Genomic DNA, 25,535 nt, shown 5'->3' on the forward strand with positions numbered 1-25,535 from the left:
CTGAAGGCCGGTAAGCAGGTATTCTGGGTGGCCAAGATATAATATATTTACATAATCCATCCTAGAACCAATCAGGGCCTGGACCACAGTTTTCCTGTGTGGGATCTGAAGTAGAGGCAGAAATTGTTTGAGCATTTTCAGGAAGCCAAAGCACTGACCGGCCACAGTCTGAACCTGTAGCTTCATACGCAAAGAGTTGTCCAGTTTTACACCTAGCATATCCTGAGGCCACTAGCTCTGCCACAAGTTGTTCGATGGGCAACCAAAAAGAAAATGATTTCAGACTTGTTGGAATTGCATTTAAGTTCATTCTGTTGGAACCAAGAAAACACTGCCGAAAGACAGATCTTAATAGCTTCTCCCTCAAACTCTGAATCTTTGTCGCATGTAAAAAGTAATTGAGTATCGTCGGCATACAATACTATTTTAGCCCCATGTGACTCTGCTAAACTCACCAGGGGGAACATGTACAGATTGAATAAGGTAGGGCTAAGGACTGAACCCTGAGGAACCCCCACCTCCAAAGCGGGAATGAGTGCAGAAAAATGGGGGGCCCAGACAGTCTGTTTGCGCCCTGACAGAAAAGAGGCAAACCATTTGAGTACCGTCCCTTCAAAGCCAGACTCCTGGAGTCTCAATAGGAGTCTGCTATGAGGGACGGTATCAAAGGCTGCCGAGAGATCCAGCAATATCAACATAGCCTTTCCGCCTCTATTCAAAACGGCATTTAACCATGGACTCGAAAAACAAAGAACAACATATCAAACATCTCTTATACCTCACTCGGAAAGAAATCAACCAAAGGCTGCATGCCAGTACCATGGTTAAATACCATAAAGCACAGAGAATACCCAGAGGCCTTCGGATATCCCTAAGACCGTCATTATGCAAAAACGCAAAACCGTTCGTTGAAAAATGGTTTGCAATACTAAATAAATGCAGCCTGGACTTGATACTCCTTATTATAGAAGAATTATCTAAAATTCTGGAAGACTTAAAAACGGACATAGATAAAACTAAGGAAGAATTAAGCAAACTAATTACAGAGGAAGAGCTTGCCAAAACATTAGAGGACATTAACAACCAATTGATGAAGCACACACAAGAGGTGAATGAGCGCAAACTAAGAAAATACAAGCGGGACAAGCTTGATTACAAGCTGCAGGAGGTATATACATGGGTCGACATATACGCTCGCAAAAGACAAACAAAAACATATACGTCTCAAACTGACACTTCTTCTACCGACAGTGAGAGAACAGCCTCAACAAGACCAGGAAGATCAGAAGATCCCAGCGGCTCAGACATGGTCAGAGAAACTGCATCGGTGCCTTTTTTAGAAAGAGGCACAGGAGACAACGGAGACCCCGGAGGGGACAAGGTCAAAGAAAAAGAAAGAGATCAACCTCAAACCAGGACGACAACCAAAAAGACAAAGAAACATTAAGTGCAGATAATAATTTAGTTTTGAACCTTTCAGACCACAGATTGAGTCAACTACAGATCAAAACTCTACAAAAGGGATTATCATTTGTACCTACAGCACATACCAACCAACTAGAATTGGAAGTCAGCTTATTCAAGCTAACCAGGAAAATGAGACTAAGACACTTTTTCGAGAACATTGTGACAGAAACCAGACCCACAGAACCAGATGAACTAAGAGGTTTAAAAACTCGCAGCACTTTCATGGCACCCATAGGTCATAAAACCATAAACCTTTTTGAACAACTGTGTAGAAAAGACATAAGCAAACTCAATACTTTGAAAATAACTAAACGAATGAACATGACGAAAAAAGAATTTGGAACATTATAATCAATAGCCAACAATACGGACATAGTCTGCCAAAAGGCGGACAAAGGGGGAACCTTGGTAATTTTGAACAGAACGTACTATCAGGAAGTGGTGGAGGAACATTTGAAGGATGAAAACACATATATGGAAATCAACTTTGATCCTACAGAAGGCATACAAAGGACATTACAAACCATTTTAACCCAGGCCCTTGAGAATGGAACTATTAATGAACGCACCAAAAAATTCTTAACACAAGAAGATCCTAAAAGCCCAGTACTATACATGGTTCCTAAAGTCCATAAGGACCACCATGTCCTCCTATTGTATCCACCAAAAATAGCTTGCATGAGCCCATTGGGAAATTCCTTGATAAATACTTGCAACCTCTGATACTAAACACCCAATCCTACATAAATGTAAATGTAAATGTAAATGTATTTCGATTTATATAGCGCACGAATCACCCAGGGGTCTCAAGGCGCTTGCTTAGGGAACCCGTCCTGGTATTCCCCTGTGAGATACCCCGGCAGGGTATTCACAAGGTGAAAGCCAGGCATCCCGCCGCGAGGGGCCGTAGTGGAGATTAAGCAAGCTATTGCCCAGAGTCGCAGAGTGTGACCCCGTGAGTCGAGTAGGCACCGGAGCGAGAATTGTCGAGTCTGTGGAATTTTTGAGCCCAAGACCCGCCGAGGGGGGGAATCGAACCCTGGTCCACGGCTGATCTCAGCTTCCGGGTCTGCCGCCTCTAACCACTGAGCCACGCTTCTCCACATAAAGGACACCACCGATTTTTTGATGAAACTGAAAACAACTTATCATGGCAACAGTAGACGTTAAAGCGTTATACACGTCAATCCCGCATTAACAAGGCCTAGAAGCAGTAGAAAGAGCATTAGTACAAAGTGAATACCCTTTGGATTTACAAGTGTTCTTAATGGAACTAATGCAATTTACTTTGATGCATAGTTACTTTCAGTACGAAACAAGATGGTTCATACAGAAGAGTAGAACTTCCATGGGCAACTGTGCCGCACCGGCATATGCTAATATCTACATGGCAGCATTTGAAGAGGAACATGTATACAAAGATTCAACTTGGATGGAACATATTAATTTATATGTACGTTTTATTGATGACATTTTTGTTGTCTGGAAGGAGAGCCACCAAAGTTTACACAATCCACTAATAAAACTGGATGCTAAAGATGACAGAATAAAGTTCACTTGGAATATCAATGCAAAAACAATTCAATATCTTGATGTAGAGATCACACAAACGGAAGGCAAGTTCACCACGAATCTCTACCGCAAGGAAACTGACAGGAATAATTTATTAAGATTCGATAGCCATCATCCTCCAGCATTAAAACGACACCTACCATACTCTCAATTTCTTAGGGTGAAAAGAGTGGTCTCAGAGGAAGAGCAACTAGATCAGCAATTGAACATAATGAGGCAAAGATTTTTGGATAGAGGCTATCCAGATACAGTAACGCAACAAGCCATGCACAGAACCACATTAAAGAAACGGGAAGACCTTTTGACAAACAAAAAACGCAGTGAACAACTGCGGATAACATGTGTGAGTAAATATTCTACTGTAAGTCAACAATATAAGGCTATCATTAAGAGACATTGGTCTATGATGACAATTGAGCCAGATTTCAAAGGAATATTCTCCAATGAACCCATGTTCGCGTACACTAGAGCAAAAAATGTATCAGACTTTTTGAAAACTCCATCTGAACCTAGTGAAATCACCAATTACCGAGGAACGGTTCCGTGTTTAAATTGCAACAATTGCAACAATATAATGAAGGGCAACGTCATCACACACCCAATGAAGGGGCATAATATCTACCTTAAAGTTAACGGAACATGCGACTCAGCGAACATAATATATATGTTAAAGTGCCCTTGTGGGCGGATATATGTGGGTCACACAGAAAGAAAATTCAAAGTAAGGTTGAATGAGCACAAGAGTAACATACGTACAGGATCATTAAAATCCTCAGTGGCGATTCATTTTCAGGAAGAAAAACATCATATAAGCCAATTGAAAGCTTGTATTTTGGAACAGGTCAACAGAAGAGAAGGTTTGACTAACAAGAATAGTTTACTGAAGAGGGAAAATCATTGGATTTTCCATCTGAACAGTTTAAAACCCAACGGGTTAAATGAAAGGACTGAATTTCAGTGTTATTTATAAGGACTATCAACATTGTAGCGTTTATTGAAACTTATGTTTTTTAAACAGCCATATTCATTTCGAAACACCTTTTTAGGTGTCCAGACCCATGTTCAGTACATGCAGCGACATTGGTTTTATACACTTTCGCTAGAGCGATGCAGTAACACATCGCCCAATACCATAGTTTGATATATTGGTTTTTCCAGTTTACATTTTGTATATAACATGATAGTCTATAAAGTTTCATAGTTGACATACCCCTTTAAGCCAAATGAACAACGCGTAACGCTTTTACGTCACACGTATGCGTAGGAGACACCCATTATTTCTACCCGGAAATGCGAGTCAAGCATACTCAGAGCCGTTAGTGCAGAGACGCGAACGAAGTACCAGCAGGTAAATACCCCAGACGAGCTAATAAAATGTTGGGCATTTCATTAATGAAGTCCCGCCTATAGGTTTTTAGAAGCTGGCAAACGTTTAGTGTAACGGCGCGCACAGTATCATACATCGTTGACCGATGGGGCACATAGTCCGCAAATTCACGTAGTGCGTTATTAGTGAACAAGCGATACGTTAGACATTGTGTACAACAGCAAGTGGGTAATGTAGAACAGGGATTACCGAAAAGAATTGGAACTTTGCAAACATCGACTGTTTGATTATGCAAAGTGATAGGACTTTTATGTTAGGTTATATAAGGTGGTATGTAGCGAAGAGACACCATAAGACACCGAGTGATTGTAAGTAATGTTAGAATCGCACATAAGAAGTGTTTATGTAACATTAACAATTAAGCTAAATAGTATGCTCATAATGTTATGTTTGTTATTTGTAGATGGATCCCTGATGAAGGTGGTTATCCACCGAAATGCATTGGATATATATTATTTTTCTGGGATGAAAGCTGAATAATGTGAATAAGGCAAAATTTATCAAGTCAATGAAATAAAATTGAATATTCATAATCAACTACGAGGAACTATATTATTTTGAAACAGCTGAATGTTTTGGTCAGCAATATACCAGTGCCCAAGGTGACAGTTACACCGGTGAGTGTCACTGCTACTTATCAAAATTGATAATGTCTGTACTGGCCAAGCCTAATATTGTTTATTCATAATGCTCTATTCCACCAAAGCTGCCGACGCGTTTCGAGACCAGGACAAGTGTCCCTGGGCTCTCATCAGGGCTTTTATTATTTGTGTCTGAAAGATGCAAAGAAAAAAGCGTTTCACCATTTTGTTGAAATGAAAGCCTCAACTTTAAAAATGCATTCACTAGTAGTATGTACATAAGAAGAGTCTACATACCAGGCTCTTTTTCTAGGAAGGAGAGGACTTGTAGTCAGGAGAAAGGGGGGACCAAGGGAATCAATCGTTTTCAATGGGCAGACAATTCAATCTGAAAAATCAGGGCATGATTTATTCAAATAAACTAAGCATTTGTATTGGTGCCATACCAATATATAAATCGACTACGTCGACTGCAAAGTTCTCACCAAGCACTAACCTTGTATGCGCCGCCAAACGGCGAGATGGCTTGTAAAATATGACCATCCGTGTGTTTTCCTGCCAGAAATAAAGTGAGCACGTATGAATCGATTTAAAAAAAATTTGAAAAAAAACAGAAAGTGAAGGGCTATGGCCTTCTCTACATATTTAAAGGACGCTGTGGTGTAACAGCAAGAGCCTACCTTGTGCAGGCTTTGTTATTCTTAAATTGAAAATGGTCCAAACACTTGTGTTCCTGTCAAGTAAAAAGGAACACTTGTAAATGATTCAAATATAAATAAGTTTTTGCTTTGGAGGAATGACCCTGGGATTAAAAAGTTACCTTCTCCAAAAGTGCTTCTGCAGCAACCGGGTTCCTCGAGGTATGATTCAAAATGGCCGGCTTGTTTGTGGGCTGGATTTATATGAATGGGGCCCAAGTGCATTATGGATCTAGTAGTTTCAACAAATCGAAATAAAAAAAAAAAAATCGAAGTTCAACAAATAGACTGTGTGTGGAAGGCCACGTTTTGTGAAATTATGGTGTGGGCGCTACTTTATTTAAAAGGTTAATTTCAAGGTGAGAACATATGCTTTGATAGATTAAAAGGAATGTGCATTCAAACCCAGTTCCCTTTAATAACAGCCTGATGACAAATTGTGTGAATCAATCAATGCTGGTGGAGTATCATGGTCCCCATAGACTCCATGAAAGTTATATTTGTACAGAAAAAAGAAGAGTCGAAGTGTCGGGCCCACTGGCCAAGCCTGGCGAGTCAAACCTGACATACAAGTCACTCACGAAAAAACTTTCAGTTCTCACAGCCGCGCTATCTCCGAGAGATTGTTAAGCCCGGTTTGTGCACTGTTAAATTTCAAAATCAAGTATGCTTCCTTTTGAAGCCGAATTCGTTCGACATCAAGGCATTGATTTGTAGGTTTTACTATGTGTAAGACGGACCACTTGAAGTCATGCTCATCGTGACCCTTATCCAAAAAGTGCTATACCATGGGCGCTGACATCACTTTTTTCTTGATTCTGGACCGGTGCTGACTGATCCTGTAGTTGATCTGTTGGCTAGTCTTGCCAATGTACATTTTCGAACAAGGACACAGTATCATGTAGACCACATTTTTGGTCCTACGATTAGAAAAATCTGTGTGTGACCATCTGACTCCTTGGTGTGTAAATTCCCTGCCTTCGATGGTGCTGGGGCAGGCTACACAGTTGCCACACTTGTGGTGGCCCTCAATGGGCCTCAAGTTCCATTGAGACTGCAAGTCGCTTTTTGGCTTAGGTAATGAGATATCAGCTCTGATCAGTTGTTGCCCAATGCTATGATTTTTCTTATAAGCAAAAATCGGTTTAGGGAAAGGGCAATCCAGCCCTTCCAAAATGTGCCAGTCTTAAGCACCGCCTGTCGTACTTTGTGTGTATCAGGGCAGAACGTGGTGACACAGACAAGTTTATCTAACGGTGTACGTTTCTTAACCTGGAGTAGGCATTCCCGAGGTGTATATCTAGCTCATTTCAAAGAATGTTTGAGGAGCTTTTTTGGGTAGCCTCTTTCTTGCATGGCAGAGCAAAAATTGTGGGCATGTTTGTCATAGTCTTGGATGTCAGAGCAATTTCTTCTGATCCTAAGTAGTTGGCCGTAAGTCAAATTGGATTTGAGATTTCTCGGGTGAGCGCTTTTATGGTGTAAAATTGTGTTCCTGTCGGTGGACTTTTTGAACAAAGATGTTTTTAATTGACCTTGGTCACATATGAGCTCCACGTCAAGGAATGTCATGCGATTAGTACTGTGCTCGATGGAAAATTGGATATCTCTATGTCTAGCATGGAGCCAACTATGGAATCCCATTAATTCGGTCTGGCTCCCCTGCCACAGGAGCCAGACGTCATCAATGTAGTGATACCACTGTGTGATCTGATGTTTGAAGAGGTTATTCACCTCTACACATTTCTCCTCATACTGTGCCATGAAGAGGACTGCCATCTCTGGGGCATAAGGACAACCCATGGCAGTCCCCTTCACTAGCATGAAATACTCACCATTGAAGGTGAAATAGTTTTCTTCAGTGCTATTTCAGCTAGTTGTAAAATGAACGCGGTAGGAACCCTATGGGGTCTTTCTCTTTTATCAAGGTATATTTGCATGACCTCTAGAGCTTCCTCTTGGGGAATTTGAGTATAAAGGGATGTGACGTCTAGGATAACCATTTTTTGTGACTGGGCATCAAATGGGGTACCTTCCACTTTCAGTAGAAAGTCTGTCGTGTCTCTAAGGTAAGACTTGACCTCGCTAAGAAAAGGCTTTAAGAAAAAATCAACGTATTGTGCTATTGGTTCCAGGCATGAATCATAACCCGAAACTATTGGGCGGCCTGGAGGCAGTCGCAAGTTCTTGTGAATCTTCGGTAGAAGATAAAGGACGGGAGTCCTTGGAAATTTCTTGAGAAGGTAATCGTATTCTTTTTCCCCTAGAAAACCACCTTCTTTCGCAAGTTCTAGAATTTGAGCAATCTGTCCCTGAATTTGCTTCACTGGGTCTTCAGACAGGGCACGGTACCAAGTGGTATTTCTCACGTGCTTGTCGCCTTCCGTTAGATACTTATGGCGGGGCCAGATGACTACTGCCCCGCCTTTGTCTGCTTGTTTTATAACTAATGAAGGGTCCTCTTTTAAAGATCTTATATTAGCCCGTTGTTTATGGCTCATGTTCTGCTGGGTATAGCTCTTTGTTTTCTCCATTTTAGTAATGGCAGATAACAGAACCTGCTCAAACGCTAAGACCTGTTTGGGAATGTTGTTATGTGGTACAAACCTTGATTTATTTCTCAACCCTGTTGGTTCCGTATTTTCAATAGCTGGTGGGTTTGCAAAAAAGGCCTTGAGTCTGACCTTACGACAAAACTTAATAGTCTCCATTTTGAGCTTTGTGTAGTCTGTTTTTTTACAAGGGACAAACTTGAGACCTAAATTTAATACTGTCTCTTCTTCAACAGAAAGCACTCTTGTAGACAAATTGACTACTATACTGGCACCACCTATGATTTGTAATGGTTGTTGCGTGTTCTCATGTCCCATGGTACCTTGTATCTGGGCTTCGATTGTTTGCCTTGGTCTAAAAAAGACACACCCTTCTTTTTATTTCTATTGTCAGATTCTGATGAATCTGATGAGGACGTGCTTGAAAAAGTTGTAAATCTATTTCTAGATCTGCCCTGGTAGCTTGACAGGGCCTGCCGCGATTCTGTCTGTGAAAAGTAGTCGTCTCTTAGAAAGGGGTAGACTTGTTCAATTTTAAATGCCTTGATGACCCTTTCGTATTTATTGCTTTTGTCGTTAATTGTGTTGTCCTTAAAGACCTGGATGTCTTTCTCTATTTTTTCTAGGAGTGACTTGGCGTCAGTGACCACCTGGCTGTTCTGTATGGCCTTAGTAAGCTCCTCTATTTCTTCCTCCTCCTTGCGACGAAGCCTTTGTGCAGTTTGAATGGTGTGGACCATCAGGTCAAAACTGCAGTTTTTATTAATAAAGCTAAAGCCTTTTTTGTATTCGGAATCTTCAGTAAAGATGACAGGGACGTTCTTGACCTGGAGGCCCCAAGGGATTGTACCTCCCTTGAGGTGCTTCAGGAGGAAATGTCCATGTAATTCAGTCCTTACGTGTTTTTTAGCCAGTCTGATCAATTTGTCAGACTCGTTCTGTTGTTTTGCACTAGTGCTAAGTGAAACTGAAGCAAAAGGAGATGAGGCTATCAAATCTTGAATATGGCTTTCACTAAATGACAAAGTGTCCTTTTCTGCCATACTTCTGAGAGAATTATAGTCTCTCAAATTGATTCTTATAAAAGATCGGGGACCTATTTTTGTCCTACAATCTCTCGCGGATAAAAACCCGCCCTAAAGTTGGAACCCAAAGGAGATAGGTCTATGAAAACGTAGTTAAGGCTAGACCCTTATTAATGCATACAACATGAAAATTGCCTCAACCACTCTTACTTGAACGAAAAAACGTTTTCAGGTTAGAAAAATATTTATTACATCCCAACCAGGCATGCTTATTCAATGCCAATTATTTTTAAATTTTAGAAATATATTTTAACATCAATAGACAGAAATAAGGACTGTACATTCAATTTATATACAAATGGTTTGATACACATAGAAACAGAACAGTGTCAAAATAATATTTAAACATCCAACATCCTACAAAAAAATTAATACATAACAGGAAACAAATATCACATACATATAGAATCAATGAATGAAAAAACTCAAAAGAATGGGGAATAGAGAACAACTGAATGACTCAAAATTGATAATGTCTGTACTGGCCAAGCCTAACACTGTTTATTGATAATGCTCTATTCTACCAAAGCTGCCGACACATTTTGAGACCAGGACAAGTGTCCCTGGGCTCTCATCAGGGCTTTTATTCTTTGTGTCTAAAAGATGCAAAGAAAAAAGCGTTTCACCATTTTGTTGAAATGAAAGCCTCAACTTTAAAAATGCATTCACTAGTAGTATGTACATAAGAAGAGTCTACATACCAGGCTCTTTCTCTAGGAAGGAGAAGGCTTGTGGGACTTGTAGTCAGGAGAAAGGGGGGACCAAGGGAATCAATCGTTTTCAATGGGCAGACAATTCAATCTGAAAAATCAAGGCATGATTTATTAAAATAAACTAAGCGTTTGTATTGGTGCCATACCAATATATAAATCGACTACGTCGACTGCAAAGGTCTCACCAAGCACTAACCTTGTATGTGCCGCCAAACGGCGAGATGGCTTGTAAAATATGACCATCCGTGTGTTTTCCTGCCAGAAATAAAGTGAGCACGTATGAATCGATTTGAAAAAAATTTGAAAAAAAACAGAAAGTGAAGGGCTATGGCCTTCTCTACATATTTAAAGGACGCTGCGGTGTAACAGCAAGAGCCTACCTTGTGCAGGCTTCGTTATTCTTAAATTGAAAATGGTCCAAACACTTGTGTTTCTGTCAAGTAAAAAGGAACACTTGTAAATGATTCAAATATAAATAAGTTTTTGCTTTGGAGGAACGACCCTGGGATTAAAAAGTTACCTTCTCCAAAAGTGCTTCTGCAGCAACCGGGTTCCTCGAGGTATGATTCAAAATGGCCGGCTTGTTTGTGGGCTGGATTTATATGAATGGGGCCCAAGTGCATTATGGATCTAGTAGTTTCAACAAATCGAAATTTTTTTTTTTTTTTTTTTTTAAATCGAAATTCAACAAATAGACTGTGTGTGGAAGGCCACGTTTTGCTAAATTATGGTGTGGGCGCTACATTATTTAAAAGGTTAATGTCAAGGTGAGAACATATGCTTGATAGATTAAAAGGAATGTGCATTCAAATGCAGTTCCTTTTAAGAACAGCCTGTTGACAAATTGTGTGAATCAATCAATGCTGGTGGAGTATCATGGTCCCCATAGACTCCATGAAAGTTATATTTGTACAGAAAATAGAAGAGTCGGGCCCACTGGCCAAGCCTGGCCAGTCAAACCTGACATACAAGTCACTCACGAAAAAAAGTTTAGTTCTCACAGCCGCGCTATCTCCGAGAGATTGTTAAGCCCGGTTTGTGCACTGTTAAATTTCAAAATCAAGTATGCTTCCTTTTGAAGCAGAATTCGTTCGACATCAAGGCATTGATTTGTAGGTTTTACTATGTGTAAGACGGACCACTTGAAGTCATGCTCATCGTGACCCTTATCCAAAAAGTGCTCTAACATGGGAGCTGACATCACTTTTTTGTTGATTCTGGACCGGTGCTGACTGATCCTGTGGTTGATCTGTTGGCTAGTCTTGCCAAAGTACATTTTTGAACAAGGACACAGTATCATGTAGACCACATTTTTGGTCCTACAATTAGAACAATCTGTGTGTGACCATCTGACTCCTTGGTGTGTGAATTCCCTGCCTTCGATGGTGCTGGGGCAGGCTACACAGTTGCCACACTTGTGGTGGCCCTCAATGGGCCTCAAGTTCCATTGAGACAGCAAGTCGCTTTTTGGCTTAGGTAATGAGATATCAGCTCTGATCAGTTGTTGCCCAATGCTATGATTTTTCTTATAAGCAAAAATCGGTTTAGGGAAAGGGCAATCCAGCCCTTCCAAAAGGTGCCAGTTCTTAAGCCCAGCCTGTCGTACTTTGTGTGTATCAGGGCAGAACGTGGTGACACATACAAGTTTATCGTGGAAAATGTGCAATCAAAAGAACTTTGATGACATCCCTTAGGCACTCAAAACAGGTGAAATCCTCCAACAAATTCAGTAGAAAATAAGTTCTTTCAACTGAGTTTAATTTTCATTTTTCATTTTTCAGTTTTTCATTATTTTCATTTCAAAAGAAAATATCCACTGCCAAATGCATATTAATATTCAAAATCCATATTAATGTTGCTGCTCCAATGCATTTCGGGCTAACAGCCCTTCATCAGGGAGCCTATACAAACAAAAGACGAACATATCTGTCATATGGTGGTAATTGTTTGTCAATTGAAATTAAAAAACGGTGATTGTAAAATGGTGGTAAAGATAAAACCTTATTTCCAGGTGTTCACCAGGTAACGTGAAAGAAATGGTGTCAGTTACGCGATGCTTAATCTGAGGGTAACTAACGGGTGAGTTCGGCAGAACGTTAAAATAACGTGGTTCACCGGTGGCTTGTGATGGAACTGACTTGAAATACTACTCAATACGGAGAAAGTGAAACCCCAAAGGTAAAGGCGTGCTATACTAGCAATGCAGAAATTCTAAAGTGGCGTGCAAAACTTACTTTTCTAGCAGGGTTCACAGCGTTTCTGAAAACGCTGACCGCAGATCGGCGTGTTAGTCCGGAAATGCGGTGAAGGTAAATAAATGGCCGTGAGTGGTTAGTGCTAAGGCACGTGATCGCGACTAATGAAAACAGAAAGTGGACTAATGGTAAACGTGTCGAACAATAAAGAACACAGTGAGATGCGCCTAAACAATGTATAAAATAAAATAAAGGACTGGCAAAACTGAATTAGTAAAATAGTAAATTAGTAAAATAGGTAAATTGGCAAACGTCTGTGATGAAACCACACTGTGGATTTGGGATCAGAACAGATGCACCCGCATGGTGCATTATGTACAGTAAACGTTGTTACAAATAACACGAAAATTCGATCCGTTCATTTAAACCGAAGGGCTTGATCGAATTTAATTTGTAAATCCAAAAGTTTTCTCTTTGTAGCAATGCCCTGTTGTTGTCTCTTCCTTCCGATTTAGGAACAATTTCCAGTGCCATGAATTTCAGTTGGGCTATAGTATGGTTAGAGTCCAAAAAGTGTGACGCTATGGACGATTTAAGATTTTTAGTTCGAATGTTTGATTTGTGTTCGTTGACGCGGGTTTTTAACTTGCGCTCCGTCTTGCCCACGTATACCTTCCCACACGGGCATTTGAGGAGGTAAATTAAATTGGTGGAATCGCATGTAGCCGTGACTTTCAAGTTAATGTTATAACCTTTCATAGGATGTGATAGTTTGTTGCCTGTAATTACATTATGACAATTATTGCAATTATTGCATGGTCTGGTGCCTTTATGGATCACTATTTGTTCTGTCGGTTGTTTGAGAATTTCTCCCAGGTTTCTGCCCCTTGTATGAGCAAATATGGGTTTGGCTTCAAACATATTATTGAAATCTGTCTCTAACTGTAACATTGGCCAATGTCTTAGGATGATCTTTTTGTACTTCGAGCTGGCATTGGAATATTTGGAAACAACGACCATCCGGTCTTCATCTTTTTCCTTTTTTGAAGGTAGTAGAAGTTTCTCTCTGGGTATTTTGTTGACCTCTTTTTTAGTTTTTACTAAAAGATCATCTGGGTATTCTCTGGCTTTGAAACGGTTAATCATTTCCTCCATTCTATTTTCCAAGACAGTTGGGTCCGAGGTGATTCTTTTAACTCTCAACAGTTGAGATTTGGGTAGGTGATTTTTTAGAGATGGCTGATGGAAACTCGAATAATGCAGCATATTGTTGCGGTCGGTGGATTTTCTGAAAATATCTGTCGTGATTTGGTGGTCTTTTATGGTGATGCGAACATCCAAAAAGGTTATGGTATTTGAGTCAATGGTCCAAGTAAATTGGATACGTTGGTTGGCTGAGTTTAAAGTAGTTAATGCTAATTCCAAGTTGGCGCGTGATCCTTTCCATAGGATAAACAAATCGTCTATATAGCGTACATACATCTTTAAGTGGTTTTTCCACAACTGATTCTGCCAGATGTTGTTGTTCTCAAACTCTCCCATAAAAATATTCGCGTATACTGGAGCAGCTGAATTACCCATGCTGGTGCCCACTAGTTGCAAGAACCAATTGTCTTTGTAGGAGAAGTAGCTATGGTAGAGCGTGAATAAGGTTAATTCCATCAAGAATAATTTCAATGATTCATCTGTCTCCAGTTTCATGATGGCTTGTTCCATGGCTTCTATACCTTCTTGATGTGGGATAGAAGTGTATAGTGAGCTGACATCGGCTGTGCACAGCCATAATTGCTCATTGGGGTCTATTTGAATATCTTGTAGTCTTCTCAAAAAATCAGTAGTGTCACGAATGTAACTAGCCATTGACTGAACAATCGGTTGGAGATGTCGATCCAGGTATTGACCTACTGGTTGGTGTATGCTACCGCACGTTGACACGATAGGTCTGATAGGAGGGTTCATCAAGTCTTTATGAATTTTTGGTACAGCATATATTCGAGGACTTTTGGGGTGTGATTTTAATAGAAAGTTCTTAGTTTTTTGGTTGATAACACCCGCTATGTGGGCTTTGTTGACAATTTCTTGTAGTATCCTCATGAATTGTGTCGTTGGATTTCCAGTCAGTTGTGAATACGTGGTCTCATCAGATAAGTGAGCATTGATTTTTTGATGATACATTATTGAATTCATTACGACTAATGCGCCGCCCTTATCGGCTTTGATACATATTATGTCATCGTTGTTTGCGATTTTTTTGAGCATATCGCGATCTTTTTGTGTGATGTTTTTGAAAGGGCTTTTCTTGAAGTTGATGGTTTGTAGGTCTTTTTTCACCATTTGTTCAAATAGGTCGATGGTTTTGTGACTTTGAGGAGCTTGAAACGAGCTGGTGGTTCTTAAACCCATGAGCGGGTCAGGTTCATTATCTCCCAATGATGGTACTATGTTGGTAAAGAAGTGTCGTAATTTGAGCTTTCTAATCAATTTAAATGTGCTGATTTCTAATTCTAAGAGATCAGTTCTGGTCGTTGGTACGAAGGAAGTACCCTTTTCAAGTAGTTCTAATTTCTAATGAAAAACTGAAAAATGAAAAATGAAAATTAAACTCAGTTGAAAGAACTTATTTTCTACTGAATTTGTTGGAGGATTTCACCTGTTTTGAGTGCCTAAGGGATGTCATCAAAGTTCTTTTGATTGCACATTTTCCACGATTGTTTTCATATCGCCCAGTGTGTTGGGCGACACCTTAGAGCACCTAATACCTTGGAAAAACTACTGTAGAATCTATTAACAGCAGTGCACGGGTTTCTTATATAAAACTCAGTTTACATACAAGTTTATCTAACGGTGTACGTTTCTTAACCTGAAGTAGGCATTCCCGAGGCGTATATCTAGCTCTTTTCAAAGAATGTTTGAGGAGCTTTTTTGGGTAGCCTCTTTCTTGCATGGTAGAGCAAAAATTGTGGGCATGTTTGTCATAGTCTTGGATGTCAGAGCAATTTCTTCTGATCCTAAGTAGTTGGCCGTAAGGCAAATTGGATTTGAGATTTCTCGGGTGAGCGCTTTTATGGTGTAAAATTGTGTTCCTGTCGGTGGGCTTTTTGAACAAAGATGTTTTTAATTGACCTTGGTCACATATGAGCTCCACGTCAAGGAATGTCTTGCGATTAGTACTGTGCTCGATGGAAAATTGGATATCTCTATGTCTAGCATTGAGCCAACTATGGAATCCCATTAATTCGGTCTGGCTCCCCTGCCACAGGAGCCAGACGTCATCAATGTAGTGATACCACTGTGTGATCTGATGTTTGAAGAGGTTATTCACCTCTATGCGTGTAACAAGAGGGAGAGAGAGGACTAGATAGCTAGTCCGAGTCCCCGAGGGTTTATATGTGATTAATCAAAGAGGACTAGCTTAAGTTGACCAGAGTGTTACAGTACTCTAATTAGTTCTGTCACGGGCACCTTGTTGGTGTATTCATGAAGCCCTCACCCACCAACCTAGTTGGTGGCATGCTTCATCATCGGGCCCACCCAGTGAAACCTAGTATGTCCCGGGTGTGCTACGACGCCTGATTACAGCAGAGCTGGTATATTGCTGAGAGTGCAGTGAGTGAAGTTGAGTGAGTTGTGATTTAAAACGGCTTGGTGGTGGTCCCAGTACCCGAGGGTAAATTAAATTTTAATAACTGGGCCGTCAACAGCGGTTAAAAGTAAGGCTACAGGACGCGTGAGGGTGGCGAGTTACTGCCCCCTGCGTCCTTCAGATGGTCGACATGTTTCAGCCAGTGCCTTAAAGTATTCTGGCTTTCCTCAGGACCGTTTTTTAAAAAGGTGTGGTGAAATAAAACAGACTTAGTGTTGTGGTACAGACTATGTGATACACTCACTAAGGCGTTTTTCTATATGTGAGAGGGGGATTCCCTTCTCATGCATACCTGTACAGACAAACGTTAAGGACAAGGACAAAACATATACAGAGAGAGTCAGTAGTCAGGTTAGACATATGGTCAACAATGCTTTGGTGGCCGGGTCTATAGTGCAAGGTGAGAGGACTATAGTCGGCTAGGTGTGATGGTACTGGTGGTGCCATCAGAGTGAAAATACGCGACTAATTAGGAGCGTGGTGTGGCTAAAACACGAAAATCACACTGTGAGGAGTTGACTTAGTGTGGCAGGGCGCAAGAAAATTGTTCTTACGCTTTGGGTTATTAGCCAAGGCTTCCTGGAGGGAAGCGGTAAGGGGATGACCCTATGGGAGAAAAAGAGAGGCTGCAGGGGTTAAGGACCTGTGAGGAAGGAAGCGCTTACCCAGTTTGTTGTTTGGAGGCTTGTCAGGTTTGTCATACTCACAGTCTTTCTGGTCAGTGCCTGCCTTGTACCTGTTGTCCCGCCGTCGTCCTCCGGTAGAATGAGCCTGTCGACGTGTGGGCTTTTTATACTATGGTTAACGAGGTAATGATGAGCACCTGTGGGAATAGTCAGGGTGGAAAGACTACCCCTTTGTGTTGTTGCTGCTCATGCTCGTGGTTTGTACACTAGTCTCTCGTGCATGCTCTGTAAGATAGCGCGATTGCTATGTTACTGCTCATGCTCATGATTTACACACTAGTCTCTCGCACATGCTCAGTATGATTGCGTGATTAAAATGTTAGTGCTCATGCTCATGATTTGCACACTAGTCTTTGCACATGCTCAGTATGAAAGCGCGATTACAATCTGTATGATAGAGTAATTAAGGTACATGTAGCAACAATTTAGCTGGTAATATATGCCGCCGTTGGTACGGGGAAAGGGGCAACACCCATGTTAGGTGTGGCGTGGTCTATCAGCGCAGGCGCAAAGGGATCATTGTTGCCCACGTGTGCGCTAATGTTGGGGAGACATGCTTGTGGGACGCGCCGCGTCCCAGAGTGGTTCGGCCAGTTAATCACTGCATAATGTGCATGCGCTGCTGGGCGCTGTGTGCTAAAGTTGACATGGCAATATTAAAGGTGGTTTAAGCATGTGCCCATGGTTAAGGCAGCCTAGTGGTGCAAAAAAGGGGGAGCATGATCTATGTCTATGTACAGAAGGACTATGGCACGGGGGACTGGCCACTGTACAAAAGGCGAGGTAACTGTGACTAGTGTAGGTCTAGGGTGTGACTGAGTTCCACGGTATGGCGTCGTTGAGGCCATTGGTTTGGGTGGATAGGCGATATATCCAACGTTGTTCCTTGCTGAGTAATTTCTTATCATTATCCACTGCCAGTTCCGGTAGTTGTTCGATGATGGTCCAGGTCAGGTCATTGGGGGTGTGTCCCTGGGTGATGAAATGACTGGTCAGTTTGCTAATGTTCTTCTTGCACCTGATTGTGCTCCTGTGTTCTGTGATTCTAGTCCTTATTTTGCGGGCGGTCATACCGATGTATCGTTGGCCGCAGCTGCAGGTAAGAAGTAGATCACGTTACGTGAATTGCAGTTTGTGTGGCTGCGTTGAGTCCACACTTTCTCTGGTTCTAGTATCAATGTTTTCGTATGGCTGGTAAGGTGGCACACGCTACAGTCATTGCATGGATAATGTCCAGAAATTTTAGGTAGGCCCCACGCATTCAGGATAGTGTTGGGTTCTCTATTGGTCAGGGGTCTGGGGCAGGTGCTCACGAGTTGGTCTTTCAGGTTGTTGCTCCTTTTATAGGCAAACCTAGGGGTTTCCCATTGTCGTTGTCCAGAGTTTAGGATTTTCCAGTTTCTGCGTATGAGCTTCGCCACCTCATTGGAGGCTGTGTTGAATGTGGTGACACACGTGATGGGTTGGTCACTCTTGTCCTTGGGTACAGTTTCCAGAAGGGCCTCCCTATTTTGGTTCCTGGCTCTTTTCTTGGTTTTGTTAATGATGGCCCGGGGGTAGCCTCGTTCCTCCAGTTTCTTAGACAGGTCTGCCGATTGATTTTTGTAGTCGGTTGCTTGAGTGCAGTTTCTGCGTACACGCAGAAACTGCCCAAATGGTAAGTTTTCCCTTAAAGGGCGGGGATGGAAACTTGTGTAGTGGAGGAGTGAGTTCCTTGAGGTAGGCTTGTAATAGGTGGTAGTGATCAATTGGCCATCTTTGGCCCATATGTTCAGATCAAGGAACGCCAAGTGGCTTGCACTAGAGGTGCTTGTGAATTTCAGGTATGGGTCTCTTTGATTGAGCCAAGTGAGGAACAGTTGTAGAGTTATTTCTGATCCCTGCCAGATCATAAAGATGTCGTCTATATATCGACGCCATGTGAGGATATTCCCGGTATAGGGATTGGTGTTGTGGGTGATGTGGGTCTGCTCAAAGAGGTGGACATAGAGTCCTGCCACGCTGGGGGCGAAGACGCTGCCCATTGAAGTTCCGTTGGTTTGCAGGTACAGGCTTCCCTCATACTCGAAATAGTTTTCCTTTAGTGCTATTGTGGCACATTGGAGGATGAAGTCTCTGGGTGTGTGATGCGGCCATGGGGACTCCATGAGTACCTGTCTCAGGACTTGGATGGTGGCATCCTGGGGGATACTGGTGTAAAGGCTTTCAATATCCAGGCCCACCAGGAGTTGGGTTTCTGGGTTGAATTCAGTGTTGTTGATGACTTGTAGTAAGTGTTTGGTGTCCTTGATGTAACTGGGTGTTTGCTGGACCAGTGGATTAAGAAAGAAATCGCAATAGCGAGAGAGGGGTTCCAGAAGGGAGTTGATGCCAGACACTATAGGTCTGCCCGGGGGGGGGGAGAATACCTTTATGTATTTTAGGTACTGTGTAAAAGTATGGTACTTTTATCTTTTGGGGGCAGAGGTACTCTGCTTCTTGTTTGGAGATGTGTTCCGCCTCGTGGGCCGTCTTCACTAGTGCCTGGATAGTGCTTTGTAGTGAGTTGGTTGGGTCATGTTCCAGTTTTTTATAGTTTCTTTGGTCGCTTAGTAGTCGGCGACATTCGGTGTCATAGTCCTGTTTATCTAAGAGCACAATGCCTCCTCCCTTGTCGGCAGGTTTTATTATGATAGAGGGATTGTTTTTGAGTTCCTGGATGATTTCTCTGTCTTCTTTCGACAGGTTGTTGAAGTGGTTGGTTGGTTCTAGGTTCTCGACATCATTGTAAACAGCCAATTCAAAAGTGGTGATCTCTGGGGGCACTGTGGAGGGTGGCGGGGTGAAGGTGGATTTGGTCCTCAGGCCTGTGATATTAGGGTTTTCAGTGGGAGTTGAGTCGTCCCTCGAGGGTTTCTCGAAGAAGGCTTTGAGTTTTAGTTTCCTCATGAACTCCGCCAGTTCCACGTGCAGTTTAAATTTGTCCAATCTAGTCGTTGGCACGAAGGATAGTCCCTTTTCTAGGACTGAGACCTGTTTGGGTGTCAGTGAAATGTTAGAAAGGTTAAACACCATGGACTCATGGGTTTCTTGGTTTATGATTTGCTGGTTCCCGGTTGGCTGGATGCCTTCTGGCGAGTGTTCGCGCTCACTGGGGTCCCGTCTTCGGCCCAGTGTACTTGTGGTTGCGGGTTGTGTCTTCTCCTTCCGCGTGTTCTTCTGCCCTGTCCTAAAAAAGGAGGCATGTGGGGTCCATGGTTTCCTGGGAATAAGGGCATAGGGCCAGGTGTATACATTGGCTGGTATCCGAAGTAGGGGTTTTGCAATGGGCCAAAGTTCGTTGGGGGCCCAAAGTACTGTCCAGGTTGTCCTCCCTGCCAGGTGTTTGGCCAGCGTTGTCCGCGGCGGCCTCTGCCACCCCGTTTCTGTGAGCTGTTGCTAAATTTCTGGACATTATCCATGCAATGACTGTAGCGTGTGCCACCTTACCAGCCATACGAAAACATTGATACTAGAACCAGACAAAGTGTGGACTCAACGCAGCCACACAAACTGCAATTCACGTAACGTGATCTACCTACTTACTGAGGAAAATTGAATTTTGCCTTGTCATGTGTGCCTACGTGTTCCCCATCCTATGTAATATGTGCATGATTAATATGCATATATCCCCCTATGATCGATTAAAGACGCAATTATAGTTGTGTCCAACGTTAGTATGTCAGTTCTCCAGTCCCCGTGAAAGCAACGTGAATTAGGCTTCTAGGCCTATGTTGCCACCCTTTTACATTGTACACGTTAATTCATCGAATTGTCCCCGTTACTAGGCCTCAAAGGGCCCGAACACCAGATTCAAGCTCCAGTCTCCTGAAACCACTCCGAGGAGCGATGCAGCCCCCACCTGCATCCCTGACCCTTCGCTTACTTCCTGCCGCGCAGCGCGGTGCCCAGCCTGGCTCTGCCTGCCTGTCTGCCAAGAATATGTTATGCCTCCAGTTATCAGTTCAGCTCTCCGTCTTCACATTCCTAAGCTAATGAACCGCATAAACATCTTCAGCTATAGTTTAGTCTTCCTGTCTCCATGTAAGAGAATTACTGAATTAATATTCATAGAAGATTCATAGCACACGCAATACATGAAGAATATATGCATGCACCAGCCCTAGTGTCAAGTAGCCTCTGCCCTGATGACATTTAGATTCTATCAACATGTTCTCCAAACACCAGATACCAGATATGCTATAGGTACATGTCGTCCTGACATCGCAGACTTTAGTCTCCTCTTCTAGTACAGAAGTCAGAGCCCCCAGCTCTCCCCAGTTACACGTCATGGTCCGTTTGCGCGCACCACTAGGTTAAAGGTTCCAGCTGCCCAGGTAGCCCCCTCCATGTATCCACCCATTTATGACACTTCTGTGACGTCTACATCACATGTCTTCGTGCACGCCCTGTGCACGCCTTCTTTTTACGCCCATGTGTTCTTATCTTACGTTTGTCACTTGTTACGCCTACTGTATGCAATATAATTGTAATGTTTTACTATATATACCATGTACTGTTGATGAGACGTTGCAGCTGCCATTCCATTTCATGCCAGGCTATTCCGATCCTGTCCCTTCCCTTATGCATGATTAAAGCCTGTTCAACTCAGATACCCCGGATCCTGCCTCTTATTTATTGAGCTATCTGTTTTATTTAATGCATAGAAAAATAGTACCGGTAATTAATTATTTATTTACCACATAATGGCGCCCGAATAGGGACGAGCCCCTTCCCCACGCGCCGGCGATGTAACGCAGGCCCCCTGACCCTTCTACAGCCGTGACGGAACCCTATGCGCACGTGCAGATATTTCTGCTTCAAGTCTCCCTAGGCCCACGGAGGAGACGGAGACTGCGGTCCGGCATCCAGACGAGGCAGTGAGGAATGCGGTTCGTCCCGACCAGAGCCCAAGCCGAGAGAGCAAGGTCCGAGGTATCCGGAGGCCCACCTGTAACCGAAGCCCGAAGCTCGAAGCGCATGCGTAGCAGTAACCAGACGTCGTAGCAGTCCAGTCCAGTCCGAGGCCTTCAGTTTCTGCTTCCCGGTGAGTACCGTTGCGGGGGAAGTATCTAGACAGGTTCATTAGTTTGTCCCTGGTCCGATGGGTTTGGGTACACAGATCCAGTCCGAAGTATTCACCTAGGTGGATACGGTATGACGTGTCTCTTTATGAGACCGGTATGTTCTGTACTGTTTTAGCAGTGCATCCAGTAATTCTAGTAAGCACGTTCTTGAGAAATTCAAGTGTTATGTACCAGGTAGTATTCTGTTCGAACTGTTATTAATGTATTTTTATGTCGTGGTTTGAGTGATTTGTTTGCCATTTCATTACTGTGATTATTGTGTATTGTGTTTAATTCAAGTATGACTCAAATATGCCTCTGTTTTCAAAGTTACGTCAGATAAAAACCAGAAAAGGGTTACTCGAAGAATCAGTTCCTGTCCCTCCTAGGGACAGTCCTGGACACTTTATGTATCACAAGCATGGCTTAGATGCCATATTATATCTAGACTTATGGGTGGATTATACAAAGAATCTTGAAGAGAAATATAGATGGCCTGTTTCAGGTACATGGGATGCCGAGTGCATCATGCGAGTAGAAGAAGCATTATGGAAAAAGAAAGCCAGACAGTCTCAGAAAGATGCCATCGAGTTATGGCGCAAAGAATCTCATAGAAGAACCGAGAAAGAATTTAGAAAAGCAGAATTAAGTAGGGAATCCTCAGAAAAAGCCCAAGAAAGGGAACTTCTAGAAGAAGGTGAACGAGTTAGAGCAGAACAGTCAGACAGACAGAGAAATGCCCTTATTAAAGGTATGTACCCTCTTCTTGCCGAGGGTTTGCCGAAGGCAACCCCGGAAGTACCCTGTAATTTACCGCCACCATTGGTCCCGATTAAGCTACGTCATAAACCGACTGCAGCTGAAATTTTTCTTTTGTCCTATTTGGACGATACAGTCCCAGAATATGCAAATCCTATTCCGCCTGCTCAACCTCGGCACCCTGTTAATAATGTAATTCCTGTTCTCCCAGCCACTGGTCCCGGGGACCCCGTTAATGTGCCAGTACCCCCGGACCAGCCCACATTACGTGTGCCCGTTTTACCAGTCACTTTACCAGCACATTCAGTATTAACTGACGATTCTAGTACAGGAGGAGCGGGGGGAGGTGCTCCTACCACCCCGCCTCCAGTAAAACGACTGACGCTGAGAGACGCAGCGTTACAGCGCACGCCAAAGGTGTCTACACACGCAGCCCTCAAGCAATACCTTACAGACTGCATATATGATTCAGTGCCAGGCGAAGATCACATGATATTATATTCCGTACGTCTAAGACGAGTTGCCAACTTTTTGGCCACCCTGCCCGAGATGAAGGAACATCTAGACAGAATATATCATTTTATCCGAACAGGGGAGAATTCAGAAAGTATTCACGAAGCTATGGCACACCGAAAGGTCGAGATTCAAGGTATGATTTTACAGTTCTTGATTAACTGTTTAATAAGAGAGCAGGACTATCCTGATAAAGACAAAGACGAGATGAAAGCCCTGACAAGGTGGAGTGACAATATAGCCGAGGGAAAACATAAGACACAGAACAGTATAGAAAGTATGTACAGGAAAATTCGTAAAGAAATTCTAAGTATACACGAGAAGGAGAAAGCAATAAGAGCAACCGAGAAAGAGAATGACTCTTCAAGTGAAGACGTAGACACCGAGAATCCCAGTAGAATAGCGTATGTAGGTAGAACGAGACTTTCCGATAGACACACACGCCTAGATTACAAGAAAGTTTTTCCTCCTCCCGTACCAGAACAGTGTTCTCTTGAACAAGTATTCCAGGCTACCGATAAAATTCTGAAACTACGAATAGGTTATAGTGAGCTTAGTACCATGCATGAACAAGAACTAGCCCGATCAGCAGTCCGATGGACTAGTGATTCTACCACGTTTTCAGATGAAATAGTGGCCCAAACGTTTCTGAAGCTGCCCCCAGCCGAGCAGCGTCTGGTGGGTATGTACATGATCCAGTACCTCATTACACTGTATGAGAATCAGCATTCTGATCCAGGTCCTTTGTATGATGTACTGAACGAGTTACTCCTAAACAGATGGAAAGGTCTAGGTACCGATTTAATTAGTGTCGTTTTAGAACAGCGCCACAAATACAGAACGTTCCTGAATCCACATTTTGTTCCTTTTCCACCCCCAGTAAGAAAATCATTCTACATAGACAGACAGAATCCGTTACGAGAAGTACATCCAGTTAAGGGAGCGGGGGGTGATCTAGAACGAGTATTTGTTTACACCCCTATCACGAAAATAGAACTACTAGAAATGAAAAAGTTAATACCCTGTCACGATAAAGATCCCGCAGGGTTCCACCGTGAATTAAAAGACATGCTCCGTATGGGAGAATACACGTATCCTGATATCATTAAAATGTTAAAGGTCCTGTTGCCTGCGGGCATATATGAAAAACTTAAAGAAAAAGAATGGGAGGTGGGAGAGAAAAAGATAGATTGGACCGCATTAGAGACTGAAGATAACACACGAGTTCCAGGTACCGGTCTTGGGGAAAAAGCTAAAGCATTGCCCGAGTTGTTAATACAAGTCTTGCCAAGATTACTAGCCACGAAAAAGGAAGACTGGGATGCCATCTCAGCCTGTAAACAGAAACAAGACGAAGACACTAGTGATTTTTACTCTAGATTTGAGAAATGTTTCATTATTAATAGCGGCCTGAAAACAAGTAGTGAATCGTATCCACATCTTTTTGTTACCAAACTAGTTGAGAATTCTTTACCACAAGTTAAAAATAGAGTATTGAAAGTCGAAAGTACCTGGCAAGCTAATACTCCGTCACAAATGCTCCAGATGCTACAGTATCACCAGAACAGAATCAGGGAGGAGCAGGAACATGAAAGGAGACGTATGAAAGACACGAAAATGAAAGTACTGGTTGCACAGTCCGTTCCACAAGACAGTCAGAAATGGGGTCCGAGTCAAACTAGTCATCCTGCAGCTCCCATTAAAGGGACATGCAATTACTGTAAACAGCCAGGTCATTATATAAACGAATGTGCAGTTCTGAAACATAACATAGCTACTGGTAAGACGAAAGAGAGACCACGTCCTCCTAGACAAGAACATGTTCCGCAGAACACGCAACCACCGCAGAATGCACAACAGACAGTTACAGTACCGCAGCCTACAGCTGCCACACAACACGTTACACAGCAGATGTACCAGTATGCACAGTCGGATTATCCAGAATATCAGCAGTATTCATGAAGCAGCCTAGAGAGGGAGGTTGGCTTGCCTCTCATCGAGATTCCTGTAGATCAAGAGGGTCCCTATGTACACAGTCAAGTATTAGGGAAAGACAGAAAGTTTCTGATTGATACAGGGGCAAGTAGGACTACCATCAGTCATGACGAGGTTCCAGGGGCTCCACTCTCAGGCTCAAGAAATGTTTCCCTTGGATTTTCAGGAAAGCCTATTGTTAATGAAAGATCGAAACCAGTTTCCCTAGAAGTCGGTCCATTGTCCCGAACTACAGACTTGTTACTTACGAAATCATGTCCAGAAAACTTACTAGGTATCAAAACACTGAAAGAATTAGGAGCTGTCATATGTTGCTCCCCAGAAGGAGTGAGATTGTTTTTACGTGATTTTAAAGGTCATTATGTATTACGTGATTTTGATCCAAGATTATTGAATGTACCTCAGCATTTATGGGCGCACGGTCCAACTGATGTAGGTTGTATGCACATTACACCATATCGTGTCACTCTGAAGCAAGGTGTTGTATTACCACGAATCCGACAGTATAAATTGCCACCTGAGGCTGTAGCAGCCTTATCCAAAATTATTGACGAGCTCATCGCTCAAGGAGTAGTTGTAGAAACTGACTCCAATGTATGTAATTC

General features: G+C 42.6%; 1 protein-coding gene across 4 annotated transcripts in view; it reads right to left on the reverse strand.

Annotated features, from left to right (window-relative positions):
* The window catches only part of POLD4 (DNA polymerase delta 4, accessory subunit), a 709,379-nt gene that overhangs the window by 365,251 nt on the left and 318,593 nt on the right, over positions 1-25,535 (reverse strand). The window contains exons 1-2 of one of the 4 annotated variants that reach the window (XM_078658908.1): positions 10,252-10,305; positions 10,044-10,143 (exon numbers count right to left, since the gene is read on the reverse strand). The exons of the other annotated variants lie outside the window; for them this stretch is intronic. The gene's annotated coding sequence lies outside the window, so the exon portion shown is untranslated. Of the gene's footprint in view, positions 1-10,043; positions 10,144-10,251; positions 10,306-25,535 lie in introns of those variants that run through there. 4 annotated transcript variants of the gene reach the window in all.

This window comes from Lissotriton helveticus, chromosome 1_1 (genome assembly GCF_964261635.1).
Source record: "Lissotriton helveticus chromosome 1_1, aLisHel1.1, whole genome shotgun sequence".
Taxonomy (NCBI): domain Eukaryota; kingdom Metazoa; phylum Chordata; class Amphibia; order Caudata; family Salamandridae; genus Lissotriton; species Lissotriton helveticus.